Genomic DNA, 26,615 nt, shown 5'->3' with positions numbered 1-26,615 from the left:
AGCGGAAGCCCGCGTCCACGGGCAGCCCCCGGAGCGGTTACTCCGGCGAGCTCGTTACGCGAGCGTTTCGCAAGAAGGGGGACCAAAAAAAGTTGTGCGCGTTCTTTTTTAGCCCCGTGTGGGTGCAGGAAGCGAGGCCCGGAGAGCCGCCTCCTGCTGCGAGAGCCGCGAGCCCGGCGACAGGGGCACGGGGCGGCCCGCGCGGCCGCAGCGAGGAGCCGGCCCGGCGCCCGGGCTTGCAGCTGCCCGCTCGCCGGCTCCGGCCCTCACTCCCTTTCAGGGCGCTCACCGCCTTTGGAAGGCTAGTTTTGTGCAGTTTGCTTAAGTCGCTAAAATGCTAAGTGAAGACACATGAAGGGTTCTTTCTTTTTTATAATTTTCTAATCTTTCATTTGCATTTTTTTTTTTTTTAATCTGAAGGCCAGACGAGGGTCAGGGGTGTAAAAGGTATTTCCCGAGGTGCAAATGGTGTACAACGCCAAGCAGATGCCAAATTTCAGCGGAAAAATTACCAACAGATTGCTCATTCCTCGGCCCTGGCAGATGGCTATTTTGCTCAATCCACGTAATCCAGAGAATCCATTTAATTTCTCACCATTGATTGTGGATGAAATTTGTTTTGAAAAAAAGAAAAGCTAGGCCCTTAGGAAGCGCCTCAGGATTGGCTCCTGTAATTGGAGCCAATGGGAGCCGCCTGGTAAACTCAGCTCCCAAATGCTCCCCCCCCCACCCCCGCCGCCCCCCGGCAGAAGGCTGGCCCCGGGGCCTCTCCTGGGATTGAGTTCCTGCCATCTTGTACGGTTCTGCAAACTACAACGGGGTGCCTCAAGGCAGGGAGGGACGTTGTGGACCTGTCTTAGCATTGGGTCTGGGGGGGATTGTCGAAGGCAAACGCATCTCCTCGCTCACCGTCAATAACTATTTACTAAGGCCCTACTATGTGCCCTGGAGATTCCGCAATGACAATGAGCTGCTCTCCTGACCTTACCTTCTAGTAGGGAAACAGACAAGCAATACTTATGTAGTATAAACTGGAGCACATACAGAGTAACAAAGTGATGCAGGTGCTATGGTATAAGGAGTGTTCAGAGAAGGCCTCTCTGACAAGGTGACATCTTGAGCAGAAAAGAGAATGAGGGGCTGCCTCGTGCTGTTGGCTCTGCAATCTTGGCCTTCAGTTGCCTCCCAAGAAGGGGAAAGATGAGGGCACCAACCCCATGAGGCTGTTAAATGATAACGGATGAGAAAGTGCTTTGTGCACAGGAAAGCCACTGTGAGAGTTCCAGCTGTTTTGTCTGCCTGTGCTGGCTGTCCTGAACCTGCACTGTGCCTTCAGAGAACTGTTCATTTCTGTTAGGAAGGCAAAGCCTTTCAGCTAATGAAAGGAAGGCCTTGGTAAGGCAGCACACACCAATAAAGACTCTTCCCTGCCAGAGTGAGGTGTTGAGACATGAGTTCTGAGAGGCATTCTAAAAAATAAGTAAAGAAGCAAACAGGCACCCTCCTTCTCCTCATTCACACTTTAAAAGTTTGGTTTGGGACACACCAAGGCTGAGGTTCTGGGGAGACAGCCAAATGGCCACTGCAGGCCATTTAAGACCTGCACCCGGGGGCTTCCCTGCTGGTCCAGGGGTTAAGAATCCGCCTTCCAATGCAGGGGATACGGGTTCGATCCCTGGTCGGGGAAGGGACCACGTAGGCAACTAAGCCTGCGCTCGGCAATTACTGAGCCCAGGTGCCCTGGAGCCCATGCGCCACAACTAGAGAGAAGCCCCCACACCACAGCAAAGAGCCCGCGCGCCGCAACTAAGACCCGACGCAGCCAAAAATAATAAGTAAATATTTTTAAAAAAAGAAAAGACCTGCACCTGGAGGTCACTTGCTCATGTGCTGTTGTTGACAGACTGGCGTATGAGCCACCAGAAGAAAATCCTACCTCTTTTTCCATATACTAACTGGGCCATCCTGCATCTAGAAGGTTCTGTGACTGGAGCAAATATGGCCGCTACTAGCTTGGGCTAATCAAGCTCTCTGAGCCTCCGTAACCGCATGCTACCCCATGCAGCAGTTGAGAGCCCAACACCCAGCACTTAGACTTCCATCCATTCCAGGAAGGCCTTCCTCTAGGCTGGAAATCAATTAAGACTTTGATTTCGCATTATTTCTACTCTTCCCTCTATTCCAAGTTGTCATCGAATGCCTGTCACCTCCGCTGGGCTGGTAGCTGCTTCCATCCCATAGGTATGGCTTAGAGTAAACACTCGATAAATATGAGCCATTACGAAAAGCCTAGAGTCGGTGAATAACTGCCTCAACTCCAGGAGGCCTGGATTCCAGAGCTTTCTCTCCTAATAACTGATGCTGTCACCTTGGGCCTTGGTGCCGTCACTTGTAAAATAAAGGGGTGGGTGTGTCAAAATGACCACACAGATCCCTCCCAGCTGGAGCTGAGTCTGTGCATTCCCTCAGCTCTACAGACGTAAGGAATAAAGATTGTTAGGACAAGCTAAGCTAACTGCGATGGTCAACAGCGGGGATTTCTTTCTTGACGGAACTCACCAGAGTCCAAACTGCTGCCACCAATTGTTGTTTCAGTTTCATTTGAAGATTATGTTATGTATCTGCTCCTCCTCCGGCCACGAAAGGAGTATGTGGACAATGAGATATTGTGCCCGGGTAAATATATACCTCCTTAGACTGGGCTGCAATTAGAATTTCAAAGGTTCACACCTCCACCCACCATTTCTAGGGTTCATGGGCCATAATCCTTATTTATTTATTTATTTACTTACTTATTAATTTTTTTAGCGGTACGCGGGCCTCTCACTGTTGTGGCCTCTCCTGTTGCGGAGCACAGGCTCTGGACGCGCAGGCTCAGCGGCCATGGCTCACGGGCCCAGCAGCTCCGCGGCATGTGGGATCTTCCCGGACCGGGGCACGAACCCGTGTCCCCTGCATTGGCAGGCGGACTCTCAACCACTGCGCCACCAGGGAAGCCCGGCCATAATCCTTTTTAAATTTGAAACCATGCCCCAAAAACCATTCCTGGCTATCTTTTGCGAACAGAATCTGATGCAGGCAAAACTTAAATGCTGGATTCCTTTGTGCAGAGCTGCTCAGAAATACATAGCATCCCTTCCGGAGCCAGGAAAAATACACACACATCCTCGTACACACGTGTACGCGTACTTGTGCGCACCCGGCTCTGGCTAAAGCACGCTTCCCATTTGTTGTCATCATCATCCCCATCAGACACCCTTCGGCACCCTTGGACTCATCATGCCTGTTTACTCTGAGCACTGCTGACCAAGGTGAGAATGGTCCTTACAGAATACTTTTCTTCTCCTTGAAAAGCGGCGGTAAGAATAGTGATGGTTTATTTCCCTGGTCAGCAATGGCACTACTGACCCCACAGTCATCAGGGATTGTCTGAGTTAGGTTCCCAGTTGCAGGCTCCACTCATCCATCTGCCTAAGGACCAAGGAGGTGCCTTTACAAGATAGCTGACAATGCACCGGGGGGTGGGGGGGGTGGCAGAGTGGGGAGGGGGTGTGAAGTGCTCTCTGGGCATGAGAAACCAAGAGGAGCTACCGGTGCTCTGATCCACAGTGCTAGGCAGCGGCCCAAGCTGATGGGATGGAATTACAGCATTCCTCCAAGGCTCCCAGTGCCTTCATGGGACAGGGACAACGGGTGGTGTGGGGAGAGAATACGCTTTGTGTTAACTGGGACCTGGGTTTGAATCTCTACTCTGTCACTTATTAGCCTTGTTTTCTCATCTGCAAAATTAGTGTAATAATAAAACTACTACACTACAGGTTGTGTTAACGTGAAATAAAGTGAGAAGATATGGATAAAGCAGTTTGAATAATCAGCCAATGTTAGTTCCCTTTGAACTCCCTTTTTATGTGAAGTATGACTATAAATACATCTTTTTTCATTCCAAGACTCAGATATCTCCCTAAATTAGTCACCTGGAGGAGGAAAGGAGAGGGCCAAGGGGAGACTGCATAGTAATTCCCAAAGTCTGGGATCTCAGATTTGGGAACCGTCTTTAGAGACCTTGCTTATTCTTTTAAGTATCCCTTGTGAGGTCAGATCCATGAGTGATGGATTTTGGAAGTAAATAAACAGTATCTAGAATCAAATAGGATGAATACTAATCAGGATCAGAACTGAATGGAGGCCATAAAATTAAAGCCTTATTTTCATGGAACACAGCTCCTGTAAAGAAGGATATTCTGATCAAGGCAACTTCTAGAGGACAGAACAGGGCATTTGTTTCATAATAGCATGAGTTATAGGCTGATTCTCAAGAGGAAGACTTGGCCTCACATCTCTACCAGATAGCAGCTATTAGACTTCGTTAAAGTAATTCATGTCTCTGAGTCTCGGTTTTCACATCTGCAAAATGGGGGCAATGTTAGTAACTATCTCTTAGTGCTCTCAGGAGTCTATGAGCTAAAGCCCATAAAGTGCTTAACAGGGTCTGAGACATCGTAAGTGGACAATACTTTTCAGGTATTATGGGAATATTGAAAGCCTTATCTAGAGATAAAAATTCTGATATTCCTCACCCCCCCAAAAAAAAATTTACTGAGAACTGCAATACACCTGATGCTTTGCTAAGTACAGATAGCATTTTGGACACACATATCCTTCTTTAAACTTCATGCCAACTTTGTGAGGTAAGCGTGATTATCCTAAACTTACCGGGGAGAAACCCAAGGATACTGAGGTGTAGAAAAGTATTGGGTTGGCCAAAAAATGTGTTCGGGTTCTTCCATAAGATGTTACGATCGAACATTTTGGCCAACCCCGTACTTTCTGAGCTCCCATCCTGGGCCAGGCACTGCCCTCGTTGTTATATAGGCAGTGTCTGAATTCATCCACGTAACAGTCGTGACGTGGGAGCATTACAATAATGGAAATCAAGACACAAGGTGATCTCACCGCAAGTTAATGTCCCAGAGCCCAGCAGACGAAATCCAGGGCTTTTTCTACTGCCTGCAAAAATCAGGCTCTCGATGATACCTCTCATAGTGCTACTTCGTTAGATGTCTTTCCCAACTGAGACAACCAAAGAAAGTACTGTTACTTCCTTATTTCACCTGATACCTTAGTAATTTGTTTTCTATCATCTTAACAAAGTGCGGGAAGAAAGGAAAGCACTGCGGGGGGCAGGAAGAGGGAGGGATGCATTGGATTCCACGTGTTTTACTGTCAGGCTCACGTTGCCATATTCGACCTACACTGCAGACTGCTTCGCTCATGTGCCTTATATGAGTGCATCCCAAGTACGCTTATACTATTTCATGTAATAAAAAAAAGAGCCTATTCTAGTCTCCAATATACTTTATTTAAATATTCCAAGTAAAACCACTGGAGTGTTCTCAGTAAGTAAAGAGGAGAATATGGTTTGTTTGGAGACAAAAAACTAACTCTCTGTTCCCTGACTGTTCCTTCTGAGGGAGATAAGGAAGAAAAGTCAGGCAGAGTGTCGGGGACCCAGAAGACTCAGAATCCTGGTGTAAATATCAACTGAAAGAACTCAGGAATATATTTCTGCTCTATCCTGTAAGAAAATAATATCAACTAACAATTGTTGTGCTTCCTATATGCCCTGCACAATTCTGCACCGCAGCAGGCCTGCCCTCACTTCACACTCACAGCAACCACGTAAAGTGGGAGCTGGTATTATCCCCATTTTATACCTGGGGGAAACCTGGAGCTTAGAGGTCACCTTGGCAAGTGGTGGAGCCAGACTGACTGGTCCGATTTCACAGCCATGTGATCAGCCTCCGGACAATGGGTCCACAGCTCTAGGATGACTTTCTGTTGGAGCCGATGTGTTCTCTCTTTTCCTACTGGGGAACTCATTACAAGCCCAACTCAAATGCAGGCTTGGCTGGTCTGGAGAGCACTCCTATTGCCCCATTCCTCCAGTTGGGATTAATCTTACAGGGCTGTTTGCAATGTAGCCTCTCTTACTTTGTGTGAAGGTTACTGCATCACTGGGAGGGACTTCAGACTCCCTACACATGGAGAGATGAGAAACCCACCCACCCCACCCCACCCCCGCCCGCCCAGAGACAAATAACTCTGTTAGTGGTGGGGCTTGGCTCAGAACTCCACCTTCCTACTGAGTTTCCAGCACTACAGAATTCCCGGACTGTCAATCCTTGAGGGCACAGGGAGACTAAATTGTATCCTTATCTGTATCACCTACATCTCTGCAGAACTAAGGGAGGGACAAGAGATTGCTAGGGCCCCAGGCTTGGCATTTTACAAGCACCATCTCCTGAAATCTCCCCCAATAGCCTCGTGAGGGGCCACCCTGTCTGTTGAGAACTCAGGGACGTGCCCAATCTCCTCAAGCACAACAGTTAATAAACAGAGAACTGCTATTCACAGCCTGTCTGAAACCAAACCCTGCAGGCTTTTCCTTCCCCACGGAAGGCACTGCCTAGTACAGGTTCCCTGTGGATACCCAATAAATGTGTTTTGGATTAAGCCAGCTCTCTTTTATGAGCTACATCTTTTCTAATATAAGTAAAACAACGTCCAGTGAAGAAAAATTGTGGTGTTATACGGGATTCTGAAAAATAAGAAACACTTAGAGAACATCCAGGTTTCTTTTCTTTTTTCTTTTTTTTGATGAATTTGTCTTAGTTTCAGTTTAGTGGCTCACACTTACTCAGGCCCAAGTCTGTGCAGCTCAGGACTGAGAACATGCCTCTTTTATGACCCTTTTCCATGGCACCATTTTCCAAGGCACTATTTTCCAAATATTTACATTTCTCCAACTAGACTGTGAGGTCATTGAGACCAGGGGGTTTTCCATTTGCTGTTACAGTCCCAGAGCCCCTGGTGCTTAAGAGATACTTATTGAACAGATGGAGGGAAAAATGAATGAATGAATAAGCATTTACATTGGGGGAGGGGTGTAAGAGAAATTGGGAGAGGAGAACTAGAAAGAGGAATTCTGGTTCTTAGAGTCTCTTCAATCATCTGACATCATCATAAACTGTTAACAGAGTTGGAAAGAATTTCAGGAATAATATGGTTACCAACCCTTTCACTTTTCCGACAAGGAAGCAGATTCTCCAGTGGTTAAATGACTTGCCCAGCATTCCCTGGCCAAATTGTGGGAAATCAGGGCCAGACCCCAGGTGTGCTGGTTCCCAAGTGTTGCCCCACTCCTCCACCCTAACCAGTTACATTTCAAGGAAGGGATTAAAGACCTTGCTGTAAGAAAAGTATCTGAAACTCCCATTTAAGAACGAATTATGTTGGTCTTTGCATCACGGTATCAAGGAATGCCTGTAGACATTTGCTTACCATTTAAAACTGTAACTACAGGGCTTCCCTGGTGGCACAGTGGTTGAGAATCCGCCTGCCCACGCAGGGGACACGGGCTCGAGCCCTGGTCCGGGAAGATCCCACATATGCCGCGGAGCAACTAAGCCCGTGCACCACAACTGCTGAGCCTGCGCTCTAGAGCCCGCGAGCCACAACTACCGAGCCCTCGTGCTGCAACTACTGAAGCCCGCGCGCCTAGAGTCCATGCTGTGCAACAAGAGAAGCCACCGCAATGAGAAGCTCGCGCACCGCAACGAAGACCCAACGCAGCCAAAAGTAAATAATAAATAAAATAAATAAATTTATTAAAAAAAAAACTGTAACTACATAAAATTTGGCATAGGACCAGTTAACTGATTCCCCTAACTTTGAGCAAGGAGACTGCGAGTACAGCATGAGACCGGAGTCACACCCACCCCCGTTATCACTGTCTTGCCTCTTCCTCTTCTTTCCTGCTCTCCAAAAACCAGCTAAGCCAGGGAGCTTGAGGGCAATCAGTGTCAGTGGATGGACCTTCTAAGTCCTCCCCACCCACCCTTTGCCCTTCCTTAAGAGCCCCTTTATAAAAGGTTAGAAGTCACAAGAAATAAGGAGAGAGATGTTTTGTAACCTGAACATTGGGAGTCAGTCGTGATGTTTTAGTAAACGACCCTCCCCTCCCCCAACCCAGGGCAGCCCTATAGCACAGAGCATAGATGAGATTTCTCCTTCTGCCACACCCACTTTACTCTCCCTTTCCTTGTTTGGACATTTTCAGAGATAAGACCACTGTCTCCCGAGTCCCTGAGGACATTCCCCAGTGGGCGCAGAGGTATTAGGTTGGAACCCATCAGTTCAGTTCCATTCACAGTTACTGAACAGCACTATAATCCTTCCAGAGGTTAAGAATGTGTGATCTGGATTCAGATTACCTGGGTTCAAATCCCAGCCCTGCCACTTAACAGGGATTGCTAACCTTAGCAGTTACCTAATGTCAGTTTCAAAGGAGGTCATCCTTTAAAAGGAGGATGGTGAGGCGATCTCTCTCTCTCCTAAGGTTGCTGTGAGGAATAAATGAGAAAATCCATGCAAGATGCTATAGCACAGTGCCGGTATATAGCAAATGATCAATAAATGTTAGCTACTAATACCATTATTTGTCTTCGAAACAGGTCCTATGCTAGACTCTTCAGGGGCCAAAAAGACACCTAAGATACAGCCCCTGTCCTCAGATGTAGACAGAGATACAAGTCTGCAGCACAACTGCCAAAATGCTCAAAGAATTCAGACAGAAAATAAATGTGTCTTTCAACTATGTGACCTATGAATGTGAAGTCCAAAAAAAAGGTCCTTTCATATATGATGACTCTCTCTCTGATTTACCCAAAGCGCGGTTGGACCTATTGTTATGAGTACTTTTCAAAGCTGCCTATCATCTGAAACATTACTCAAGAAGAAAAATTTGATAAATGACAGCTTTGTGACTTTAGCACTGAGAAGGAACACATGGCATTGCCAGGGAGGTCAGCTCCTTTTCCTCGGCCAAATCAGCTCACCTCCTTTGGCCTCATTTCCTAGGAGTCTGGGGCAGAAGCTCTCTGAGGTCCTAGGGCAATAATACCCTATAATTTGATGAATTCTTTTTTTATATCAGTGTTACAACCAACCCCAAACACCAGCTCTGCCTCAAGATCTACTTGTAAGCCAAGAACGGTCTGGAGGTCATTAGTTCTGGGCTGGGGGCCGCTGTTATAGGCACCCTGTATTATAGGAATCTATCACAGTACCCAGCTGTCGCTTTTCAAAAATATGATTTCACCTGCAATGTATCTGAACCCACATAACAATGAGCTGTATTATAATAGAATTTTCCTGTAATTATGTCAAATGTAGGGCATCGCTCTATTTGAAAAAAGAAAATTGCCCACCCACGGCAGAGTTTTCTTCCTAACATATGCTACTGGGTTAACATCTTTCTCAAATGTGAACATTCCAAATCACACTAGGGCCTCTCATTAAAAAAAACAAAAAACTCTACAATTGCTACTAAGCTTCTGCCAGAAGCGTTTAGCTTCTGTTCCCTGTTCTTTATTTTGTTTATTGCTCTTGAAAAATTAGTCTTTTTGCTGCGGTCTTAGAGGTTTAGAGGTATTATACAAACCCATTTATAAAACTGCTATGTTTAAGTGGAAAGCAGAGAACTCACTGTTGATTGGATGTGGAGATGATTATTTTCAATTATCTTTTGTTTTACTTTTGTGAATAAATTGACTTTTCCCCTACTATTTGGTTTTGGGAATTAACTTTCATTTACCCGCAACAAATTTCAGCATCTTGAACTTAGTAGTTCAAGACAGACCGTGTAGGACACTGATTACGTTTTCTGTCTGCCTTACAAATCCCCTTCTTTTAGGAATGACCCTCTCCTTAACTCCACATGATTCTCCAGAGACTGTCAATCATATATTGCAATGTTTCCAACCAAAGGGCTGGACCAAGCTGTCTAGAGTATCCCAGACTCCTGAAAGCAGCATCGATGGGTATTCCGACAGGCATTAAACTCAAGCAAGGTCAATCAGGGAGCTTTATGGGGGTCTGATATGGAAGCTAGGGTGAAGAGCAATGTGTCTCTTCTCTAGGTCTAGCTCAAAGGACTTAGGAAGCCTTTAGTTGCTGATGACCACCTTTTCCACACATGAGAGAGCTTGCCTAAGAATGATGCTAACCAAAAGACAGCAAGAGACGGAGGGAGGGGGAGACAGGAAGAGTCCTGGCGACATCACTTGCATCAGTGGACTACAGAATCTCTCCCATGCCAGCTGCCAGTCCTGGACTTCCCAGGTATATGAGCAGCTATACTTCTTTTTTAGCGTAAGCTGGCCTGAGATGGGTTTCTACCAATAAAACAAAAAGAGCCCTGGCTAATCTTTTCCTGGGTTCCAGTGCCATCTTCACAGTTAGTAGATGTGTTACCCTGGACAAGTTATTCACTGCCTCAGAGCCTCAGCTTCCTCATCTGTAAAATGGGGACACTAATATCCACTTCAAAGGATTGTTAAAAAGAGCAAATTAGGTAATACACATAACAGAATGGGAGGAAATATTCGCAAATTATATATCTGATAAGAGTCAAGTATCCAAATATATAAACTTTTTTTGTTTTGTTTTGTTTTTATTTTTATTTTTTGGGCTGCACTGGGTCTTCGTTGCTGTGCACAGGCTTTCTCTAGTTGTGGTGAACGGGAGCTACTCTTTGTTGCAGTGCGTGGGCTTCTCACTGCGGTCGCTTCTCTTGTTGCAGAGAACAGGCTCTAGGCGCACAGACTTCAGTAGTTGCAGCACGTGGGCTCAGCAGTTGTGGCTCGCGGGCTCTAGAGCGCAGGCTCAGTAGTTGCGGCGCACGGGCTTAGTTCCTCCGTGGCATGTGGGATCTTCCCAGAGCAGGACTCAAACCCGTGTTCCCTGCACTGGCAGGTGGATTCTTAACCACTGCGCCACCAGGGAAGTCCCATAAACTCTTAAAATTCAACAATGAGAAGACAAATAACTAATTTTTAAATGGACAAAGGACTCAAATGGACATTTCTCCAAAAAAGATATAAAGCGGGAAAATAAGCACATGAAATGTGCTCAATATCATTAGTCATCAGGGAAATGCAAATCAACACCACGAGACACCACTTCACAGCCACTAGGTATGGCTATAATAAAAAAGTTGGAAGGTAACAAGAGTTGGAGAGGATGTGGAGAAATTGGAACCCTCATACATTGTTAGTTGGAATGTAAACTAGTGCAGCAGCTTTGGAAAACAATCAGGCTGTTCCTCAAAAGGTTAAGCATAGTGTTACCATATGACCCAGCAATTCCTCTCTTAGGTATATACACCCAGGAGAAATGAAAACACACATTCACGCAAAAACTTGTACACGAATGTTCACAGCAGCATTACTCATAATAGTCAAATAGTGGAAACAACCCAAATGTCCAACAGACAAATAGATAAACAAATTGTGGTGTATTCATGCAATGGAATGTTATTCAGCCACAAAAAAAGGAATAAAGTACTGATACATGCTACAACATGGGTTAAAACTGAAAACACATTATGCTAAGTGAAAGACACAAAAGGTCACAAATTATATGATTCCATTTACACAAAATGTCCAGAAAAGACAAATCCATAGAGACTGAAAGCTGACTAGCGGTTGACAGGGGCTGGGGGAAGGGAAGAAGGAGTGACCCTGTGGATATGGGATTTGAGGGAGTGGTGAAAATGTTTTGGAATTAGATCATGGTGATGGTTACACAACTTTGTGAATACACTAAAACTCACTGAAGTGGACACCTTAAAAGGGTAAATTTGGTGCTATGTGAATTATATCTCAATTTTAAAAATACTCACTATGCTGATGCAGGTAGAAGGCACAACCTACCCATTTATAATAACAACTATAATGGCCACCATTTAGTACCTATCAAGTACAAGGCAACTTATGCACATGGTTTTGTTTAAACCTTACAGCAACTCTACAAAGTAGGTATTACTCTCCTGGTGTTTTATGGGTAGGAAACTGAGGCTGAAAGAAGTGGTCCTGCACCTAGTAAGTGGAGGAACTAAGGTTCAAACACAAGACTGTCTGAATTCAAAGTTCAAGCCCTCTCCACTATACTACACTCTTTGTACAATTAGTACCTTGCTGGATGTGTCAGGGACTACTGGTTACATCCCCTCTATCCAGTCTCCCTTTCTTCAATAAGAGAGCCCCATTTGATTCAGGGCAGCAATGTATTCAGCCAAAAGACTCATCTTCCAGCCTCCACTATAAGACGGTATAGCTGTGTGCCTAAGTCCAGCCAGTGAGATGTACGCTGAAGTACTATGTAGACCTTTGAGGAAATGTTTTGAAAGGAACTACTTCTGCTAAAGGAGGACCCCTGTTATCCCTCCCCTCTTCTTCCATCCTGCTGCTTGTAATGCGGATGTGATGGCTGACCCTCCAGCAACCATTTTGGATCCTGAGATAATATGATAAGGATGGCTCAACCAGAGAGACAGAAACAGCTTGGGTGCCTGATAACCATGGAGGCACCATCTGTCTTTGGACTATCTCCAGACTTCTTTGGTCTGGGAGAAAGAGGGGAAAAAACCCTAATTGCTAATTTTATTGGGATTTTTCTTTATATGCAGTTGAAATATAATCCTAGTTTATACACTGGACCTATGGACATACTTAACTAACTAAGAATGTATAAAAACAGCTAATCTCTGAAGTGGTCAAATTCTAAGGATTCTACCAGAGTCATTTTGTCCTCTGTGTTTTAGACTCTATATTCAGAGGCTTAGAGGTTCCACTGAATTATTCTGGAGACAGTCACCAAGGCCTATTTTGCAGAGTTATAGAATCAGTGAAGAGGCTGGTTTCAATTTTCAATTTACAGGCATTACATATTATAAGAACTTAAATTTCATCTCAGGAATTGCTTCATAAATACAGCCACAGAAGAGCCATTAGGCTTCCACAGATTGGATTTCTGAAGAAGCAAATTTATTTACACAACCTTTGCACAATTTGGTTAAGAGAGAAGAGACAGAACAGATTCTAAACAGGAAATAAGGTGATAAAGATCAAAGACTTCTCTGTTTTAAAATCAGTGCTCTGCCCAGTCTTTCCAGAGCAATCATTTAAAATTCCAGAATTATTTCCTGCCAGAAAGACAAATGGTAGTGGTCTTTCCACACTTGACAAAGAATTGCAGTTTCGTTGTTTGTTTACAAGACATAGATGTGATACTTACTAGTGGATTATATTATTTATAACGCAACAGCAGGCTGGTACAGTATTTTGGGGTCAAGAATGGGTTTTCTTTGATTATCCTTCCTTCTTATTAGGGTTCTTAAGAATTCAAGCCACAATGACATAAGTGAGGATAAAACATTTGGAGGAAGGAAAGATTTTTCCACACTTTTTTTTTCTGTAGCTTAATATATCTGATATTCTACACACTATGGAAGGCTAGAGCTGGTAACCCAAATACTCTTTATGAGGATAAAGGGTTTTAATTTTATTTTGTTATCTTGTGTTATAGGCTATGTGTCTGTGTATGTGTGCAAGTAAGTGAGAAGAGAGAGAATTCAGATTAATTTAGATTAATTCAGATTAAAATTTATTACTTTCCTTCCTCCAGATGTGGGTGGAATTTTTACCCTACTTTTTCCTTTTCTAAGAGTATACATGTGGGACTTCCCTGGTGTCACAGTGGTTAAGAATCCGCCTTGCCAATGCAGGGGACACGGGTTGGAGCCTGGGTCCTGGAAGATGCCACATGTCGCAGAGCAGCTAAGCCCGTGCGTCACAACTACTGAGCTCACGTGCCACAACGACTGAAGCCCGTGCACCTAGAGCCCGTGCTCCGCGACAAGAGAAGCCACCGCAATGAGAAGCCCACGCACCGCAACGAAGAGTAGCCCCCGCTCGCCGCAACTAGAGAAAGTGCGCATGCAGCAACGAAGACCCAACGCAGCCAAAAATAAATAAAATAAAATAAATAATAATTTTTTTAAAAAAAGAGTATACATGTGGGAATTCCCTGGAGGTCCAGTGGTTAGGACTCCGCGATTCCACTGCCAGGGTCCCAGGTTCCGATCCCTGGTGGGGTAAGATACTGTAAGACATGGGGCGCAGCCAAAAAAAAAAAAAAAGAGTACACACGTATGCATGTGGACACACACACACCATCTCATCTCTTCTAGAACCTAGGAATGAGGAAGTAAAGCACACAGATCCCCAGGGAGCCAAATTCATTTCTACAAAGTCCATGCATCAGAATTCACGCATTTAATCACAGGAGCCCCCTCAGCTGTCTCTTCGACCTTGTTTCTCTTACTTTACACTCAGTTCTAACAGGTTTGGTGAGCCGGTTTTTAAGCCCTCAGCAATCTGAAGGGAGCAGTTATGCCAGAAACAGTGTGAAGGGGCTACTTCTTTCCAAAGAAGGAAAAAAAAAAAAAAAAACACCAACAAAAAACTGCAGAAATTTGCTAACGCACACCCCCCGCAAGAAAGAAATTCCAAATACCTGTGTCTGCTAGTGAGGGCAAACCATTCTGCTCAACTGACTCCAGTCTCAATATGAAGTGATATGTAAAATGATGAACCTTTGTTTGAGACATGATGCTATAGTCTAGGCACCATGCCAGGTGCAGGTCTTTTGGAAGGGTTTTCAATCAGTAAAATAACATAAAACAGAAGAGAGAGAATTCTCTCTTGTGTGTAAAAATAACGTAAAACAGAAAGTATTGGTGCCCAAAGATGCCAACTTCTCAAGAAAAGCAGCATGGCCAACCTGAACACAGACTAGCATTCAAAAGACCTGGGATTGGGGAGCTCCCTGATGGTCCAGCGGTTAAGACTCTGCACTCCCAGTGCAGGGGGCCCAGGTTCAATCCCTGGGAACTAGATCCCACATGCCACAACTAAAGATCCCACGTGCCACAACTAAGAGCTGGTACAGCCAAATAAATAAATATATTTTTTTTAAAACCCAAACAGGGCTTCCCTGGTGGCGCAGTGGTTGGGAGTCTGCCTGCCGATACAGGGGACACGGATTCGTGCCCCGGTCCGGGAAGATCCCACATGCCGCGGAGCGGCTAGGCCCGTGAGCCATGGCTGCTGAGCCTGCGCGTCCGGAGCCTGTGCTCCGCAACGGGAGAGGCCACAACAGTGAGAGGCCCGCGTACCAAAGAAAACAAACAAACAAACAAACAAAAGACCTGGGATCAAATCCTGACACTACTATACACAAGCTGTATGAACATTAGCCAAAAGACTCAAATTTCCTCATCTCTGCAATTGGCTAAAGACAGCAATATCCGAGGTTGTTGTGAATTTAAATAAGCTAATATATGCGAGAAGACATCAGTGTTCCATAAATGTTCATTCAATCCAAAGAACTGAAATGCGAATCTTCCTTGTTTTCCATGAAACTATTTTTATAATTATTATTTGCTCTGATGATGTCAATTAAAATCAAAGAATAATATGAGCCAGCAATTCCACTCCTAGGTATAAACCCAACAGAAATGCATACATATGTTCACCAAAAGACAAATATAATAATGTTCAGAGAAGAACTTCATGTATAATAATATATGTATAAAAGCTCAGGGAGAAATCTGCAGTCTCAAATCTACAGGTCCTGTGGTATACACAGCTATACCACCACACTTAGTCTTGCTATTCCAGCATATCTGCGTCCTGAATTTTACGCATTTTATGCATATATCTTTCCACTGGGTCATCTATTCTATCATGTAATTTGCCCTATTCTCTGAGGAATACAGTGGAGTATAAACACATACAAAAATACTCATTTACACACACACAAGGAAGATTTGGCCCAGGCCATCTTTCACATTCTTTGATTCTAAAAAGGGACCAACTCTTCTAGCCAGAAAATGGTCCCACATTCAGGAACCCTATGGTACCTCTGTCCCTTGAGACAACCTTTGCCAAGGTTGATCCCAACACATATATATTCGTGAACAGAGGCGGACTAATATAAGCCAATCTTAAGTGGGGAGAAGCTAAGCAAATTAAAGCAGGATGGAAATTAATATGGTTATTAGCACTTACAATGTAGCAGGCAAGGGACTTTCAAAATATTTGTTGCTTTCAAATATTTCTCATTTCATCCTCAACACAACCCTGGAGAGACAGCATAACTGCAGGGAGGATAATAAACCTTCCTCCCACCCGGCAGCTCCGAAGTGCTTGCATCTGCACTTGACTCCACTTCTTCTGGCTCCAGGTCCACTTCTCTTTCGACCACACCACAGCTGAAGGCCTCCAGAGAGACGAGACATCGATCCACCATGGATCTGGGATGGATCTGATCTGGGCAGTAGTTTATGTTCTAGTGTTTAAACCTTGGATCGTCCTATTACCAACCTCGAGACTGCAAAGGTCTGAAATGATGTTCCCACGTAATGCAGTCTCCTCCTCAGAATGCAAAGGGCATTAAGTTAGGGTCAAGCTTCTGGTCTATATTATTTCAGCATAATTGCTTTTTAACAAGCATATATACCTGTTGACTTCAATAAATTGCAGGTTTTGTCCCACTCAAAGAATTGGCTTCATCGCTACCTGGTTCCTGCTGGGGAAGCAGCACAGACGTGAAAGGCACCCTCACCCGAGTTTGAATCCTACCCTGGGCCGTGGGGTCTGGCTTCTATGGGAGGAACCCAACTCCCCAGCCCTGGAAAATGGCAGGAGCTGAATGCATCTTGGCTTCTTTTCATACAAAGAGGACAGCAGAGCTACAGTGATTTATCCCTTAAAGACAGTGGCATAGCTGTTCACAGAGCCCCCGTCTGTACAGCACCTGGGACTACCTTCAAGGCAAAACGCAGAAGAGGCTTCCACTATAAAGAATCATCCAAAGCCCCTCTTAAAGCAAAGTCAGCTTTGGGATCCTAGCCTCACTGGTCGGCTGCCTCCCGGACTTGCATCTTTACTGCCCCTGTTTCCTAACTGCTCCAAATTGCTGGTCTCAGCCACAGACCTTCCCTGGTGGGCACTAAGGGATCGACAGGTGGGAAGGACCTAGGGATGCGTTACAGTTATTGATTAGTGTTTAGTCTCAGGCTCTCAACCCTTGGATTCTATGGTCCTCAGGCTATACTGTACCTTTCCTTGTCAATATGCTGTTGCTCACTGTAGTTAGGACCATGGACAGGGAGGCCCTGGAGAACTGGCTGGGAAGAAAGGCCCCAGTAGGTGCTGGCTATGGCTGGAGGTGGGAATGGGGTAGCAGAGGAGGAAGAAGACAAGCAATGCAAGCAAAAAAAGAAAGAAAATGGGGGGAGAGAGAAAGAAAGAAATGAGGTCTCCTCCCTCTGGTCTCACTAGAGAAGATTCTGAAAGGTGTAACAGAAAGAGCAGGCAAGTGGAGTTCTACCAGCAAAAAAGAGAGAGAGAAGGAAGGGAATGGCCATTACTGTCCACCTACCATTCCTAGAGCTTTGCCTCTGTTATATCTCCTTTAATTCTTACACGACCCTGTGAGGTAAGATGATCCCCATTTCACAGATGAGGAAACTGAGGCACAGAGAAGTTAGTTAAATAGGTGGCCCACGTCCTAACAAACAGGTCTGTGTATCTCAAAGCCAGTGCCGCTTTTTAACATCGGCTGCCTACAGCTTCACCCCTGCAGATGTAGCTGAGAAACAAATAAACAAAAAGGGAAGATAGAAAGTTCCACTTCATCTGTTGTTCTTGGAGGGGGGAGATAATCTACCCCCATCCCTACCTCTTCAGAGACACACACACATTGCCACACCACACACAAATTGGAAAAAACAACAAAAACAGAATTATAACCAATTTGGAATTATATTTTTGCTTTTGAGTCCTTTAACCCAGCAAATACGGGTTCCCAAATGCACATCCTACAGTAATTCAGGTTGTTTCTCTCTGTCTCTCTGGCTGGGTGCTCTTCTTCAGATAATTTCAACTGGGAAGCACAGAGAGGGCCTCCCAACCACAAGGCATGGAAACATGGCCACAGCCTGGGCTGGTCACTCTGCCCTGGGTGCTAGCACCTCCCATGGGGCCAAGCCTGACCTTGGTGGACTCCACATTGGGGCTGCTTTTTCTTCCCTCATCTCAGGAATTCAGGCAAAGGCTGACAGACGAGGCCCAATTATCCCAGTAACCGTGGCTGCCTGAAGGCAGTGTGAGATTAACGTGGCATTTACTTGCTTCTGTTTTCCACCTTCACATCCAAGTTCAAATGGGGCAAGAGGTATGAAAAGTTTTCTGAGAAGCACTGAAAAGAATCAAGTCAGGATGCAAATCAAAACTACAATGAGGTGTCACCTCACACTGATCAGGATGGCCATCATCTAAAAGTCTACAGATAATAAATGCTGGAGAGGGTGTGGAGAAAAGAAAACCCTCCCACACTGTTGATGGGAATGTAAATTGGTGCTGTCACTATGGAGAAGAGCATGGAAGTTCCTCAAAAACCTAAAAATGGAACTACCATATGATCCAGCAATCCCACTCCTGGGCATATATCCGGAAAAGACAAAAATTCTAATTCAAAAAGATACATGCTCCCCAGTGTTCATCGCAGCTCTATTTACAACAGCCAAGACATGGAAGCAACCTATGTCCATCGACAGAGGAATGGGTAAAGAAAACGCAGTGTGTATATATATAAAATATTCCACTTTATATATATATAAATATACATAATAGACCATTACTCAGCCATAAAAAAAGAATGAAACACTGCTACTTGGAGCAACATGGATGGACCTGGAGATGATCACAGTAAGTAAAGTAAGTCAGACAGAGACAGACAAATATCATACGATATCACTTATATGTAGAATCTAAAATACGATACAAATGAACTTATTTACAAAACAGAAACAGGCTCAGAGACATAGAAAACAAACTCTTGGCTACCAAAGAGGAAAAGGGGTGGGGGAGGGATAAATTAGGAGTACAGGATTAACAGATCCACACCGCTATATATAAAATAAACAACAAGGATTTACTGTGTAGCACAGGAAACTATATTCAGTATCTTGTAATAACTTATAATGAAAAAAAATCATATATATATATATATATATATATATATGAATCACTTTGCTGTACACCTGAAACTAACACAATAGTGTAAATCAACTATACTTCAATTAAAAAAAGAACTTAAGGGCTTCCCTGGTGGCGCAGTGGTTGAGAGTCTGCCTGCCGATTGAGGGGACACGGGTTCATGCCCCGTTCCGGGAAGTTCCCGCATGCCGCGGAGCGGCTGGACCCGTGAGCCATGGCCCCTGGGCCTGCGCGTCCGGAGCCTGTGCTCCGCAACGGGAGAGGCCACAGCAGTGAGAGGCCCGCGTACCGGAAAAAAAAAAAAAAGAATCAGATGTTTCAGAATTGGAAGGACTTGACCATCCTCTTCCCCACCGCAAACTTCAAAGATGACACAGACAGACAGACACACAAATACACCCTCAGAATCTTGAGTCCACACGTGATTGACAAGCAGACACTGCGGAAGCAGCCTTTTTACTAAAGACTGGTCACTCATTATTCATTCATTGGACACACACGTGGAGCACCTCCAGCCTGCTGGCTTCGACGTGAGACCCCACAGGTTTAAGTAGGAGCCAGGCAGGGCAGAGCCCTCAAGAAGCCTACAGTTAATCCGGAGATGCAGGTGGCCCACCAGGCCCACTCAATGCCCTTCCTGTCCTGCGCCGGACCCCAGGGGCCTGATCTGTTCTGAACACATCTCAAAGCTCCTTGGCCCTCCGGCTTCCAGCTGGGTTCGGCCAATGGGATGGAGGCCAGTGGGATGGAGGAGGCGGGTGCTCCCCTCCGCTCCAGGCTCCGGCCCTTCCAGCTGCTGTCTTAATGAGGGCCCTCTGCGCACAGCCTCTCCGGCTCTGCTTCCCAGAGACACCCCCTCCCTCGCCCCTTCAGACCTTCAGCGGAGCCTGGAGGGCCCCGCCATCCCTTGCGGTTTCCCTACCCCTCGCCCACACTTCTCAAATGAGTCTTTTATTAAACTCTGCTCGAATTATCCTATTTTGAGTGTTCCATCTGCTTCCTGCTGGGACCCGGACTGATCCAGGGAGGCAGAGTAAACAGACAACTGCAGAACAAGAAAAGACAATATTGTCTTCCAGGGAAGTACAAGAGCTCTGGGGTCTGATGGGTTGTGCATTCTGGTTCCACCACTGTCTCTGTTAATCTCTCTAATCCTCAGTTTCCACCTCTGAAAAATGGGGTTAATACTAGTGCCTACCTACTATAGGGCAGAAGTGAGGATTAAACGAGACAGTACAAGTATGGTGATTAGTTCATTGTCTGGCTCTTCATCAGCGCTGACAGACACTAGCAGGGACTCTTAGTTAACTGGACAGTCCCTTCAACATAAGTGCCCAATATGTATCTGCTGAATGGCCGAAGTTCTAGGATAAATAGATACGGGGGATATAGAGAAGCAACAGGGCAATCAATGGTAAGGAGGGAATCTGGAAGGACTGCCTGGAGGAGGTGATGCCGAGCTGCCTCCCAAAGGAGAAGTTAGCTGGTAGGATGGCTGGCAAAGGATGTTCCAGGCAGACGGAACAGCAGGTACAAGTGCGTGGAGGCCTGACACGCACATCAGATGCGGGGCAGTGCAAACAGCTCAGTGCAATGAGAGTGAAGGACGTGTGACCGGCAGGATAAGAGCGGATAGGCAGAGGCCACTGGAGAAAGCCTTGGATGTCATGCCAAGGAGTTGGTCTTTGTCCTAAAAGCAAGTCAGAGCTTCTAAGCTGGCAGTGGCCACGAACAGGTTGGAAACTGAGAAGGTTCAATCTGGCTACAATGTTGGCCCTGAATGAACATGGCACGATCATACAGTAGGTGCTTTGCAGGCTTGTTGAAGAATGGATGCACAGCAGCAGTTCTACACAGCAAGATCTGTCACCTCCCTCCCTTCCTCCTTCCAATACACGTTTAATACATAGAACACAGCGTGATCCAGGCAAGTCACCAGTCACCGGTCTTCCAAGGGATCTCACGAGTTAATCCCCACAGTGGTATCACAAAAAATATGTCTGGTCTTTGCCCCGTTCCTGGCACAGAGCTCCTACCGCCCTTGGGATATCCAGAGTACTAAGAGTGTCTTTTGTGTGCTAATGAGATGACTCACAGGTAAGGGGCTATATAGCTTCAGGGCAGTCCGCAGAAAGATCGCCAGGGAGGGGCTGGGGGCTGGGGACAGGGCTCAATCACCAATGGCCAAAGAGTTGATCAATCATGCCTGTGCAATGAACCCTCCATAAAAACCCCTGAACTTCGGGATTCGGGGCTTCCGGGTTGGTGAACACATCAGTGTGCCAGGTGAGCCTTGGGAGGGCAAGGAAGCTTGTGCACCGCACCCTGCCCCCACCCTCGGCCCTCCACACCTCGCCCTATGCATCTCTTCCATTTGGCTCTTCCTGAGTTGCATCCTTTATAATAAACTGGTAACAGGGAGTAAAGTGCTTTCCTGAGCTCAGTGAGTCATTCTAGGGAATTATAAAACTCGAGGAGGAGGTTGTGGAAACTTGCGAACTTATAGCCGGTCAATCAGAAGTAGCCCCTGGGACTTGTAACTGGCATCTGAAGTGGGGGCCGTCCTATGGGACTGAGCCCTTAACCTGTGAGGTCTGCGCTAACTCCAGGTACATAGGGTCAAAATTGAGTTGTTGGACACCCAGTTTCTGCCGGAGAATTGGAAAGCTGCCTGGGGTCAGAAGTGGTGTTAGAAAACAAAGACATCACGCCTATCAACTCTCTGCTTCATGGCGTGTGCTGGACACTCCCACCACCCTTCCAGCTGCGAGCCACGCCGGGGCCCCACTGCCAGACTGACCTCCTATAGGTCAGCACGCATCTGGGCAGCTCTGTCCTTGCTGACTCAACTGTCCCTCTGGGTGTGGCCGCTAGAGGCACTCGGACCAGCCAGACACCACGCCCCACGCCTGGCCCATGTCCTTGCTCTTAGCGCTCTGGCTCAGAAGTCCAGGGGCTGGAGAAGACTAGCCAGGAAGCCTGTGCCCCTGCCACCTGCATCCTACCCCCAACAGCTGCACCCAGTGGGGTGCCGGACAGATGATGCCCCTCTTCCTTCTACTGAGCACCTATGTGTTGGGTACCGCAGGTCTCAGGCTGGGATCCCTCAGAAGCAGAGTCTGAGACAAGGATTTAAGGAAACGAACCCAGGGGGATGAACGGGGAACTAAGACGGAGACAGGAAGGAAGCCAATAAGGGTGCATGAAAGAGGAGGTTACTGCCAGGGACAACCGGGCTCCAGCCCTAGTGGGGATGTCTGGGAGAGGCTGGGACACACCTCAGACTGTGCACCTGCAGGCAGGGAGCTGGGGCATTTATTCTCCAACTCTTTTCCTTCACTGGCTGTGGGCTGCCTGGGGAGTTAACCCCCAGCACTTCTGGCCTGACCTACATGCAGCCTGAGCAGGCAGAGAAACCTCGGGTCCAGAAGCAGTCCTGGGCGCTCAGCACCTGGGAACCAGTATGGGCCAAGGGGACTGGGACCACGGGGTGGGCACCAACGCTGCTCCTATAGACGGCATCCGGGGAAAAGACCACCAACCAGAGGCAGTCAGCCCTCAAGGAGGAACGTGGACAAGGCAAGAGGTAATCATAACCCAGGCAGGTAAAAGCAAGGGCTGAAGGCGCTTCTAGGGCAGTGCTGTCCAATAGAAATATAATCTAATACAATAGGACTGCATGTAGTTTTAAATTTTAGGTAATTTCCTGGCGGTCCAGTGGTTAGGACTCCTCGCTTCCACTGCAGGGGGCCCAGGTTCGATCCCTGGTCAAGTATCTAAGATCCTGCAAGCTACGTGGCACAGCCAAAAAAAAAAAAAAAGTTTTCAATTTTAGGTCACTGAAGTAAAAAGAAACAGGTGAAATTCATTTTAATAATAAATATTACTTAACTCAATATATCCAAAATATTATCAATGCAACATGTAATCAATAGAAATATTATTAATGATGCAGTTGGCATCCTTTTTTTCCCTACAAAGTCTTTGAAAACTGGTATATTTCGTACTTCTGGGGCATCTCAATTCAGACCAGCCACATTTCCAGTGCTTGGTAGCAGCACGTGACTAGTGGCCACCACACTGCACATCAGTGTTCGAGCGAAAATGAAAAGCACCAGCTCCAGGCTGGACAAGGAATCGCAACGATGGCTTCCCAAGGCACTGAGAATAAAATCTAAGCCCCTTACACAGTCTCAAGGTCTTACCCCTCCCGGCCCCTGCCCACCTCCCTGACCTCACTTTCCAAACCGCCCCCCCTTCCCCACACCTCACCTTGCTTCCTACTGTCATTTTTGGAACATGCCACCACAGGGCCTTTTCACATGCTATTCCCCCTCACATGGAATGCCCTGCACTGGTCCTTGTCATCCTTCATGTCACATTCCACAGGGTCCTTCCTCCCAACCTGCTCCCGATCTCTTATTTATTTTCTTAAACTATACACCATCAGAAATTATCTTGTTTGTTAATAGTATTTATTGATTTTATTGTCTCTTCCTCTCTCTGCTGAATCCACAGCTCCCCGAGCAATGCCTGGCAAAAGAGAAGGTGCTTCATAAACATTTGTTGAATAAATGAACAAACTGCTCAGATAGAGGAGAAACAAAGTGGAGTCGAAGGATCAAACTAAATTCGGACACAGACCCTGTGATTTATTCTCTTCTGTGTTTCCAGCACACAGGGCCATCACCCCATAGATGTTTGTTCCAAAATGAAGAAGCAATTAATGGTAGGGGAAAGGGCTGGGGAGGGCTCCACAGAAGAGCTGGCTCTTGCAGATGAATGGGGAGTGTGAAGGGTACGTAGGGCACCCCTGGCAGGGGGAAGAGCACGTGCAAAGGCACAAGGGCATGGAAGGGCCGGTGGACCTGTCGTATGTGGCCGACACACATTCATTGCCACTCTTCCTACTAGTATCCCCTTCACAACACAAGGGCCTGCAAGGCTCTTTATTCAATCTTCCACCTGGAAATAACACCCTCAGTCTGGTCCCCACTCCACTCCATCCTTGCCCAGTCTGGCAGGCAGGCTGCTCACTACTTCTCAGACCTCTTCCCCGAGGTGCTTCCCAAGCTCCAGCCACGGGAAGCATGTGCCTGCAGCACGGAGCCTGAGACCCAGGTCCGTATCCCTGACTGCTTTGGGGAAAGAGAAACTCTCTTTAAATGGACGAGTAGCCAGGAGGCTATGAGCCCCGAACCATTAGGAGAGCAGAGCCAGGCACTGTGCTAAGTGCTTTCATTAACTGGCTCCTTTAATCCTCGGTGCAGGAGGAAACCGAGGCTCAGAGGGGTTAGTGGTTTTTGCCCAAAGTCACACAGCAAGGAAGTGTCAGAAGGGAGAGTCTCAATGTTTATATGTGTTTGTACTGTACCAGACGAAGGGACTGCGTCCTAACGACCCCAGGGGCATCCCTGGGTCCAGGAGCATCTAAAGCTGGCACTAGCCTTGGACTTCTCTTTTCCTCTGCTTGCCACTGAAGGATGCCCAACTGATACAGAACAGTATTTCTCAGAGAGACCCCGCTCTCCTGGCTCCTCTCCAGGCCTGGCCGCCTGCTGGTGAAGACTGCCCTTTGTGATACAGGTCACACTCTGAACTCTATTTTGAACTCATGTGAAGGGGGTGCCAGAGTCCTCTAAGATTAAATGTGCTAATGACTTGCAAAGTCAGCGTCCCATGCGTGCCACCCCCAGGTCCCCATCAGTCAATTTATCACCAAATTATGGGGTCCGAGAGTGATGGAAGACTCAAACCAGGTGGGGCACTCCAAGGTGAAATGGAATGACCTCAATACCAGCAGGGACGGTCTTCTCTAATTAAAATAAACATGCAAACCACTTTCTCCTCTGTACCTGAGACAGCACCGCTCCAAGGAAGGGATGGTGACAACACCTTAGGTGTGACATCAAAGCTGTCAGCTCACTAGTCGTTTAGGACCTGGCCATTTTGTGTTCCAATTGTCATTTTCCCTCTCCTGCTACTCAGAGAACCCCACTGCCGGACGGAGGAGGGAGTCAGAAGGCGTGGACTTCAGAGACAGTGGTGTCCGTTTCCATCTGAAGAACCTGGGCAAGTCATCCTCTCACATCACATCCTTCAATAGCTCCTCATTGCCCGGTCATTCATTCACTCAACAAACATTTACTGAGTGCCTATTATGTGCTCTGCACTGTCCTGGAAGCTATGGATAGTTGTGAGCAAGACTGGGATGGTCCCCACCCTCCTGGAAATGATAATCTAGTGAGAAGGACAGAGGCTGACATGAGTAAAAGCGAGACGGTCACACACACACGTGCACACACATACCTACACACACACACAGAACACACAGGTTATAGACAGGTGCTAGCTGAGTTGCAAGGAGGTGTCAGGGAAGGCTTCCCTGGGGAAATGCCCTTTGGGCCGAGGCTTGGATGAGTGGGAGTTAAGAAGGAAAAAGGAGAAGAAGGGACCAGTGCCCCAGGGATAGACTTCCTCGGGGAACCAACAGAACTCAGGTCTGGCTGGAGCGCAGACAAGGAGAGGTGAGTGGTAGAGACGCAGTGGAGCAGGGCCAGGCCGACTGGGGCATTGGGGAGACTGTACGCTTACCCGAGGACAAGGAAGCCGCAGGCAGGGGCCTCCGCTGTGTCACGGTGCCGGCCCTGGAAGCCCTCACTGTCTGCGCCTGGATCTGCCTCACAACCCATCACACTCCCGCCTGCCAGGCGGAGATTGCTCTCATGGAAAGGGTGTGGGATCTGGGGGTAGGACAGAGGCCTGGACCCACATTTCAGAGGAAGTTAGCAGTCAAAGGCAGGGGTTTGGGAGTCAAGCTCTGTCTCTGATCCAGTGGGATGAGCTGAACAAAGTTGCTAAGAGTAGAGACGAGAAACAGGAGGCCAACTGACAAATATGGCCTGGAGCCATCCCAGAAGCAAGTCGGGGTGGAGCGTGTGCTTGAGGTTCATTTAAAAGAGCCAAAGCAGGGCTTCCCTGGTGGCACAGTGGTTAAGAATCCCCGCTCACCGCAACTAGAGAAAGCCCCTGCGCACCAATGAAGACCCAGCGCAGCCAAAAATAAATTAATTAAATTAATTAAATAAAAAAAAATTAAAAGAGCCAAAGCAGAACAAAGACGCTAGAAGACCCGCTAAAGGAGTGGTTTGAACTTAGGCTACTGGCTCCGCCTACCTCCAGTGACTTGCTTAGTGGGGCGGCCCTCGGCATTTTGGCCTCCCAGCGGCCACCTCTCAGTCCTTTGGTTTCCATGGTGCTGACCTCTCCCCAGCTCTGGGGATGGTCACGTGTCCATTCTGAATATCCCATCACGTGGTCCACCGTGATTGGGACAAGTGACCCAAGCTGAACCAGTGGCAATCAATTCAGGGATTTTGCTAGCATTTCTGGGAAGATAAGCTCTGTGCCTACTGGGTGGACAGACGGGCAGTTGTAGAACAGGTGTTTCTGGAAGCTGCAACATGGAGAGCCTGGTCTGTGGCTCGGGAATCTAGCAGTCAATTATCTTGCTGCTGGCTGCTGAAGAGGCAGCGGCAAGGGAGAGCGGGGCGAGTTCCCTGCAGCCAGTCCTGTTAATGACCTGTCTGCAGTCACTTTGTAAACCTCTATCTTCGGGTTCGCGGCTCAGCCAAAGCAGTCGCTCTG

General features: G+C 46.9%; 1 protein-coding gene across 13 annotated transcripts in view; it reads right to left on the bottom strand.

Moving 5' to 3' along the window:
• Positions 1 to 26,615, bottom strand: part of ASAP1 (ArfGAP with SH3 domain, ankyrin repeat and PH domain 1) — a 370,853-nt gene that overhangs the window by 289,550 nt on the left and 54,688 nt on the right. The window lies entirely within an intron of this gene.

This window comes from Delphinapterus leucas, chromosome 17, assembly GCF_059928025.1.
Source record: "Delphinapterus leucas isolate spDelLeu-1000000601 "Yukka" chromosome 17, BTC_Dleu_Yukka2, whole genome shotgun sequence".
Lineage (NCBI taxonomy): Eukaryota > Metazoa > Chordata > Mammalia > Artiodactyla > Monodontidae > Delphinapterus > Delphinapterus leucas.
The sequence above is the reverse complement of the archived record's forward strand: the minus strand, read 5'-3'. Positions and strand labels throughout refer to the sequence as shown.